A 10,000-nucleotide genomic window follows, 5' to 3' on the forward strand; every position below is an offset into this window, starting at 1 on the left:
TACTCACATGCACACACACATACACACACTTTCTCTTTTTCTCTGTTTTTTTTTATTTTGGATTTCTCAGGGCTGTGCGCTCCTCTGCATTCCACTTAGGGGAGGTTATGCGTTGCCGCGGGCGATGAGGATTATAGTGGTCAGAGGCCCGCCCTGGAGCTGAAATTGCTCTGAAGCGCTCGGCAACAGGCCTGGACAGAAAGGACATATTAAAAAGGACAGAATGAGAAAGAACGATACACCCACTCTGAATGACACACCTATTCATGACTCTTTACACAAACAAGCCTCTCAAGACCACACTCAGACACACACACACACTCTAGCATACTGTGAATGATACACATACAGACTCTGAATGACACACATATACACTCTGAATGATACACATATTCATAACTCTTTACACAAAGAAGCCCAAGACCACACTCAGACACACACACACACATTCAAGCATACGGAGACATTATCTGTGTGCATGCATATGTGTGTATGTGTATTAGTCACCCTATCTATTCTACTAAATAATAATAATAATAATAATATGTGCATGTGAGAATAGAGTAAGAATATACATACATAGTGTTTATGTGACAGTGTGTATGTGTTTGTGTGTGTGTGTGAGTGTGTGTGTGTGTGTCTGTTTGCAGTGGATATATATGTGAGAATGTTAATGGGAATATGTATAATATATGCATTTGTGTGTCTCTGAATGTTTGTGTCCAAACTATTTCCATCCTTGTCCTCCATGCGGTGGAGGTGAAGAGCCAGATCACCTCTGTTCGTCTTGAACGTGCCCATAATTTATTAACACACCGCTTTACCTTGGCCTCAGCCAGAGTGAGAGACACACATAAAGTCTGACAGCGAAAGGAAGAGAGTATCGTGAAATGAAAAGAGAGAGGGAGGGAGAGAGAAGGAGAGATTGGGAGAGCATTAGATGGGAGTGAGTAAGACTAATATCAAGGGAGAGCTGTTTTCCCCACTATAGTAATCAGATGAATTGTTCAATCACAAGGGTGATTGTACAATTCAAAATAAAAGCCCCTGGGATATTTCAGCCCCTGTCAACATCTCAAGGGCTGTTCTCTTCGTCTTCTTCTTCGTCATCATCTCCTTCTTCTTCTTCTTCTTTTTTTTCTTCTTCACCGGAAGCTGGACAGTGACAGAAAGTGCTTTCTGTCCTTGCGTCCACATCGATAAGTCAGATGGATGCGTCCACTGAATTCTCAGCGACCGAATGGAGAGCAAATGGTGACTTGAGCAGCCAAATGGGAAACATTCCTCAGACCACCTCCATTAGGCCGCTTCAGTTTGGGGGAGAGATGGATAGACTAACAAAAGGGAATGAAAATCACTTCATACAAATCTGAATAGCTATGTGCGCAATGCAATGGCACGTATGTTGCCTCGACAACGAGAAGCTTCCATTAGAAGCCAGTCAGATGTGCAGTGTGTGGGATGTCTGCATGTGTGAGACCTTCACTCAGGCTGCTCACTACCTTGGAATGGTGTGTGTGTGTGTGTGTGTGTGTGTGTGTGTGTGTGCACATTAATCTCTTTTCTATATGCTTTCCTTTCATTTTGCTGAATACATTCTGTACATACATACATACATACATACATACATACATACATACATTACAGTTTTTCACAGTTGTTAACACTCAAAAAGCGAAAATTCGGCACAATTTGCACAACCTTCACTTCATGTACCAATCGCTCGACCCAATTTGGCACTACTTCACACTCCCTTATCTGCATTAGACTCTGATTTTCCTTGTTTACACTCTGATGTCAATTACACATCACCTTGTTGTCAAAACACTACACACAATGTTCAGTTGTTGCACACACTTCTCAAGTAAAATCTCAAAGCATCAACCTACAACACACAAATAGTCAAATCTCTAAACATTCAGGTCGGTTGAGCAATTTGCAGTGAGGACTGCAGCATAAAAGTGCCTTGAGCCTCTGTTTTGTTTGGTAAACAATGGAGAACTTTGAAGAGATCAACAACCAGAGAAGGAGAGGGGTAAGAGTGAGAGGAGGAGGAAGAGGAGGACAAGAAGGACGGGGACAAGAGGGAGGAGGAGTAGGAGGACAAGGAGGAGGAAGAGGATGAGAAGGACAAGGAGAAGAAGGAGGAGGAGGAGGAGAAAGAAGAAGGAGAATGCTCTAATGAGATTTGGGCCGCTGTGGTAGACCATGTGCTCAACCATGGTTTGAGCATGAGGGAGGCTGGCCAGAGTGTCCAACCAAATCTCAGCCGCTTCACAGTTGCTGCCATCATTAGAAACTTCAGGATGGAGAACAGGTACGAAATCTATTTGCCTTGTGTACTGTAATACTGCATATCAATAGAATACATTGTGCTCACAGTATTTGTATTTTGCAGGACTGAAAGTGAACCACACCGTGGAGGAAGAACACACACTTTCACCGCCGAACAGGAGACTGAAATTGTAAATATGGTTTGTGAGAACAACGGTATCACACGGTTTACAGTACTGTACTGTTCTCTGTGTGTACCGAAATAAAACTTTTTTTGCTGCATATTTGTGTGCTGTTTTATGTTTGACTATGAAAAAAGTAGGCCTACACTGAGACATTTTACTAAAGGAGAAATGGCTCATTCTCCAGAGTCATTGTCATTCATGGTGTTCCATTTCGATGATTGTGTTTTCAATTTTGCACTGCAGTGTGCTCTAAATGCTTGGTAGTGTGCAGCAAATGCTTAGTTGTGTGTACTCAATGAATGTATGTGTGTGTCTTTTGAAAATATGGCTGTGTGTACCAAATGAAAACACGAGTTCCATTTTGTGAACAGTGAAGAGATTTGATGGCAAAGAGTCATCTTGCAAAGGGAGTGTCAGGTTTAGCATTTTGTGTGTGAGGTTTTCAGTTTTCTGTGTGCAGTTTTGAAAAAGCCGTTATTGTTTTGAAACGTGTGTTAACAATTGTGAAAAACTGTAATACATACATACATATATATACAGTAAATGTGTGTGTATACATACAGGCATACTGTATATACTGTACATATACTAACATATGTAACATACAAATATACTGACAGACAGACAGACAGACAGAAAGAAAGCGGATATGTTCACTTCCTTTCTGAGATGATGTATTAGTCGTTAAATATCAATCTGACAGAACTCTCTGTGCGTAATGTATGTTCTAGTGGGGGAAGTCCACGGAGAACTCAACTCAACTTGCAGCCATATCCCTCAGTGTTGATCACCAGTAATAACATAGGCATGCTGCTGTTGGCTCTCGCTCACAGAACAAACACTCACTCAGCCAAGTGTACTTCAGTGGGACTGACCTTTCCCTCTGTCTGTCACTCAACCATCAAACAGCAGATATCCATGATTGGCATCGATAAACATTCAAAGTAATTTCCCTTTGAAAGCCACCCGTTTGGATCCTGTATCGGGACCTTTCCTGGCTCTTGTCTGAGAAATGTGTGCGAATCATTAAATATCATGCAAACAGAACTCTCTGCATGTTTAACACCTGGAAGGACTATTGGGAAACTCTCCAAATATCGTTATGCATTTAGTCAAAGTAATTGGTGACTGATATATATATAAATGTGTGTGTGTGTGTGTGTGTGTGTGTGTATATACAGTATATATACACACACATATATACACATATATATATATAAGTTTACATTTAACAAACGTTTTTATCCAAGGTAACATATGATCTCATATGACCTTAAGACCTTGCAGTTATTAACATCTTGTACTTGAGCTACAAGAACACTGGACGTACTCATAACAGAATATTCAGCATGTTATGTTCTTATGTTCTTGGGAGTTTATTTAACGGCAGTAAGCCTGGAGTATAGCCACTAACCGGATGGTAATGGTAAGACATCCCTGTTTTGTGTAAGGGCTAAGTTCAGGGGTAGGAGGTGGTGAATGTCAGACAACAGTATGCGTTTGGGATGACCAAAGCTCCACATAGTAAAGAATCTCTCAATTCAAAGTCCATACCACCTCTGATATAAACATACATTTCCTTAACTTAACTGCTAAGTCTTAAGGCCAAAGTTAAGGTTAAGGTATTTGCTTTCATACCAAGCAACCAAAATAATAATAATAATAATAATAATAATAATGTATCATGCCCAATACAGATAAATACTGAGATAAGATAAAACTTTAATGCAGAGCAAACCCTTAAACCAAACCTCTATGGCTTTACAAGTCATGCTGGCATCTGAAGAACTACAGCAACAACAAACACACACAAACTCTCCACGGGGGCTTCAGACAGAAGGAAGAGAAGAAACGCTTCACATTATGCAACCATATAAATTGATCTCGAAATTCCCACCTCGAAACCCTGAAACACAATTATTTTAAACAGGCGTTAAATATTAATATGATGTTTTGTTGTTTTCCTCCAATCTTTCGCTTTCCACACCAAATCGCTCTGAGCCTTGGCTGTAATCTCCATCTGAATCGTGTTGTTTGCTCAGACTGTACAAACAATGTAAAAAAAAAATTCTGCCCTTAATTTTTTTTTTTACTTTAACAAATTGCTTAAACAGGATCTCATTAATACTTCATCTTTGTGTTGTTTTTAAAACTCTGCTATGGAAATGAGAATGCTTTCCACACAATGTATAAATCTTTAACATGTCCACTATCTCACTATGACAACTCATTGCATAATAGTTGCTTCCTGTTTCCTGTTGTTTTATAAGCAGACTCAACCTCATTTATGTGAACCTTTTAAAATCCAAATAGAGCAACATTTACTCTTCTCCAGCAATACCCTGTCATACAAATGTACACACACACACACACACACACACACACACACACACACACACACACACACACACACACACACACACACACACACACACACACACACAGATGCCCACACAGACACAATCATATGAACTTACAAACACACAATCATATAAACTATCAGATACAGTCATATAACCCCCCCTCCACACACACACACACACACACACACACACACACACACACACACACACACACACACACACACACACACACACAATCATGCAACCCCCCTCCAATCATATGAACTTACAAACACAATCATATAAACTTACACCCACACATAACCCCCCACACACAAACACACATACAATCATATAAACTGACCCCACCCCACCCCACCCCCACCCCCACCCAAACACACAGCTGGAAGCTGCCCAGTGTAGCCCTGACTTGGGCTAAATGCCCTGGGGCAATTCTACAGGAGTAGTGGGGGGGGGGGGGGGTTAAGTGCCCGGACCAAGGGGCACATGGCAGAGGCTGGTTATGCAGAGAGAGAGAAAGAGAGAAAGGGAGAGAGAGAGAAAGAGAGAGAGAGAGAGAGAGAAAGAGAGAGAGAGAGCTTTATGCAAATGTCTGCCCTGACTCTAAGCCGGATCCAGAGTGCAGCTGGTCCTAACCTCCACATTCCACCAGGTGCAGGCCTATGACATCGTGCCTATGACATTGTGTCTGCACTGGTGACAGGCTGGCGTTCCTTCCTCTGCACGACTTCATAACCTACCAGGAGCATTTCACAAACAAAGTGTTTTGTCTGCCTGATTTGGTCAACTTCCTGATTTGATTGTCTTTCCTTGATTTTTTTGCTTCTTTACCAACTAGGCTTCCTATAGTTAATTGGTTTCTTTTTTTTTAATCTATTTTAATTGTGTTTATTGTCGCTATTTGTTGTGCAGTTTTGAACGACATGCATCAAAGATTTGTGTCTGTGTGTCAGTTGTTAAAAACCCATTCATGCCCATAATTATTCCGTCTCTACATTTCACATACAGTGGCTGTTAGCAGGAGAACACTCGTATTTGTTCTCCTCCTTGAAAGACTAGAGGGGGTTTCCGTTACGGACACGGCTTCCGTCAGATATAGACAAGGTGTGTATTTTTAGTGGAGCAGAGTGGAGAGCATCTCAGGCAGTTAATGAAAATCTTGTGTACTCAACCAGCAGTTTGTGAAAAAAAAGGTGTGAGCGTGAGGTGTGAAAGAGTGTGGCTTTGTTTATTGGCATATTTCGTTAATAGTGTAGGATGTCTGTGCATATTGAGGATGGACAGGAATATGAAAAGGGTTCATATTGGGCGCCAATTGGAACTGTGTGTGTGTGTGTGTGGGTGTTTGTGTGTTGTTTTGAGTTTGAGTGTCTGTTTGCATTTACACATGTGTACATTTGTGCTTGTGTGTGTGTGTGTTTTTTTTTCAGATTGTATATCACGATGCAGTTGAAGTAAATATCCAAAAGTTGTTTCAATAATCCTTGGCTGCTTGTCTGACAACCAACAGTGTTCAATAGAGGTCAGTGGAGTTTGAATGGATCACACATACACAAACACACAAACACACACACGGACACACACACACACACACACACACACACACACACACACACACACACACACACACACACAAACACACACACACGGACACATACACATACACACGCCTTTATGCCTAGACTGCTATGACCTTGGTATGTTTACTAGTCAACAATATGAGCCTTCAGTCATCATTTACAGCGAAGAGATCACACACACTTTGCCTCCCTTCCTCTGTCTCACTCACACACACTCAAATACACTCACACAGACACACACACACACACACACACAGAGCCTCTCAGACATATTAAACCTTGTGTACATACACTCTTTCTTTCTGCCTTCCATTAATTCCCGCTCTGTCACCCACATGCATGCCTTAGTCCGTTTAATCCCCCGCCACATTCTCACTCTCTCTCTCTCTCTTTTCTCTCTTTGTGCATTATCAGTCCCTTTTTTCACTCTGTGTCTCTCCATCCCATTTTGCCTTTCTCTTGTCCTTCACAGACTTTCACAAGGTTTCTTTCCATTTCTTGCTCTGGGTTAACTGATCTAGAACAGGTGAACTCACAGGAGGAAGATGAGTGGGCAGTAATTAACATTTGTGTAAATTCTAGTAAGTGTATTCATGCATTGCATGCTTGCATTTATGTGAATTGATGTATGTATATACAAATGCATTAATGTAAAATCATGCATATGAACTGGTGTACGTCTACATACAGAATACACATTTGTGTAAATTTGTTCTTGTGAATATATGAGCATTTGTATGCATTTGTCTATGCTCATACATACGCATGTGTTTGTATGTGTATATGTGTACTTATTAGGGCTGTCAATAGATAAAAAAAATTAACTAATTAATCGTACATTTTTAAATGAATTAATCGCGATTAATCACGATTAAAAGTTTTTTTTCTTCTTAAGACTAAATCCTATAAATTAACGAGTAATCACTTCATACAGCGTGTATTTTAGACACTGTTGTTTAATTGTAGTTTTTTTTTTAAACACAATGGTGCCCCTCGACGGTAAATCGTAAGAATTTCCCCTGAAGCAATTCGAATCACCTCAATCAGCCCACTGTCCTCAACTATGTTGATGGGCCGACAGTCACCGGCAACCCAAATGGCAACCTTTTCACGGACTCGTCTAGTTATTTTCCTAGAGAAGTCATGGAGTGTGGGTTGGCGATCATCTAACCTGGGACTGCTTTCTGTCAGGTGCTTTGCATTAAGGTGATAACTTCAAGACGAGCTGCTTCTGTGATAGCTAAATTCAGCTTGACAATTGCTACATACAACTTTAGTTTTGTCGATTGTTCCGTCATTTTGGCTCTTAAACAGAGACTTTCCGCCCAACAATCCCTCAGCTCTCTCCATCTTCAACTACCACAGTGGTTCTCAAACTTTTTCTGTCTTTCCCCACTTTGAACAAGGGGGGCTATTCAAGCCCCACCTGTCCCTCATCGCTCCCATAAAATGGTAGGCCAAGTCTGGCCTGATGTAATTCCCAATCCTCTCCCCACCTCTTCTCCGCCTCGCTTCCTGTCATAACTTCATGTCCTATCCAAATAAAGGCATTTAAAAAAAATAAATAAATAAAAATAATTTTTTTTTTTTTTTTTTAAAGTTGCGTTAATTGCGTTAAAATATTTTATCGCGTTAATCGCGGCCGCATTAATCGCATAGATTAACGCGTTAACGCTGACAGCCCTAGTACTTATACATATGCATGTGTGTTAAACGCTTAAAGTCCTCTCTAGTGCTAGTGTTTTGGTTTGTCCACTCTGGGCTACTGTAGAAACATGGCGGACACCGCTGTAGAAGACTCACTCCCTATGTAGTAAGAAGGGCTCATTCTGAGCTAATGAAAACAGTCATTAATACTCTATTCCAATTTTTGCTGATAGATCAATTTAAATCGTCACACACCACCTTTTATTCTGAGGGCTGTGTTTTCAGGCTGGTGGTGTTTCTCTGAGTGAGGTTTAGAGTTATATATACATATATATATATATATATTTATATATATATATATATATACAGTATATGTGTGTTTAATACACACATGGCTATTGTTGTTTCTCTGAGTGAGGTTTAGTGTAATAGGGTATTTCCATCAAACACATGGCTATTGCTGTGTGGTTCAATTTGGTCAGGTTAATTTCCTGTTCTTGCATTCAAATCTCCACACAGTAGCACTTTTCTCTGGGATTGCACATTGTTTGCCCTTGAATCGTGTGTATGAGTCCCTTGTTACAATAAGGGGAGCCTGCTGGAGGACCATATACTGCGCAGAGATGTGCTTTGTTTTGTGCTAACAGAAATGTGTTTGGCTATACTCCCTAACACCATACCAATAGTCTGTCAGGTGATAGGAGGCTGCGTGTGGAGGGTCATAGCGTAGGGCAGATAGGGAGCTGCGTGTGAAGGGGGTCACGGCGTAGGGAAGAGTCTTTAAGGGTCTTTGGGAAAGTACACACACCTTGCTTGTGGAGATGGATTCCATTATACGTGTTATGAAGGCTGATGGTAGGGTGATGAGCCAGGTGTTGATTTCCTGCTGATTTCAGGGTTGATCCCGTTGATGACATGTGGGGTGTGCCAGTAGTGTTGTTAGGTCCAATCACTCGGACTATAGAACTGAATAGTATAAGCTTAGCCCAGAGTATTTTTTGCACTGAAAACTGAGGTGTTTATAAACATGTAATCTTAATATCAAGGTAGATATACCAACCCCTACCAATGCCAATCTCCCTTAAAAACAACAACAACAACAACAACAACAATAACAACAACAAACACAAGCCCCAGGCAAACTTGATGTAGCCCCCAGATCTTTTCAATAGCTAGAAATGCCCAAGGGCTGTGCCAGAACATGGCTGCAGTGTTGAGATCACAACACATGACTTGGGAAACTCCCTACTGGCTCTTTCTGCCACTCTCTGTAGTCAGTCTTCAGTCATGCCAGTTCTCAGAGTATGTGTACCAGTGTGTATGATGACACGCTGTGGGTCTCAGAAGACGTCCTTTCTCAGGAGCTGCTGGACTTGCTCTGTGGTACAGCGCCTTGCTGTCACTCTGGGCCCGGAGAACAGCCTCTGCGGGTCCAGGTACTGTCTGTTGGAGTCCAATACGTGCTGGCTCTGTGGGTCCTGTTCATTTGAGCCAGGATCCAAGGAAGAAGGTGGCAGGGGTTGAGGGGAGGGGGCTGGCCAGGCCGATGCAGGGGGCTGGGAGTGGTTTGTGAAAATCAACATAATAGCACCCATGGTATTATGAAATAACTGTTATGAAATAACTGCTTGACATTTTTAATTGGGATAAAAGCGGTCCAGCCTTGAGTTGGTGCACTATAACTGGCAACTTTGCAAAAACCCATTTACTTTTCCACAGGGATTTTTTCTTTGGAAGCAGGAAGTATTAGAATGCTAACACTAAAAACTGCAAACCTCTGGTAGACCGGCACACTTTATTAAATGTGTACCGTGTCCATGGTAACAATGATTGTTGTCAATGGGCAATGTGGGCAATTTTCTCAGTTTAGTGATTAGCTAGCTATTGGCTCAACGGACAAACAAAAGGTTTTCCATTTTAGATGGTCTCTTCCTTTAGTACACTCCTTACT

The sequence above is a fragment of the Clupea harengus genome, chromosome 20 (genome assembly GCF_900700415.2).
Source record: "Clupea harengus chromosome 20, Ch_v2.0.2, whole genome shotgun sequence".
In the NCBI taxonomy this organism is placed as follows: domain Eukaryota; kingdom Metazoa; phylum Chordata; class Actinopteri; order Clupeiformes; family Clupeidae; genus Clupea; species Clupea harengus.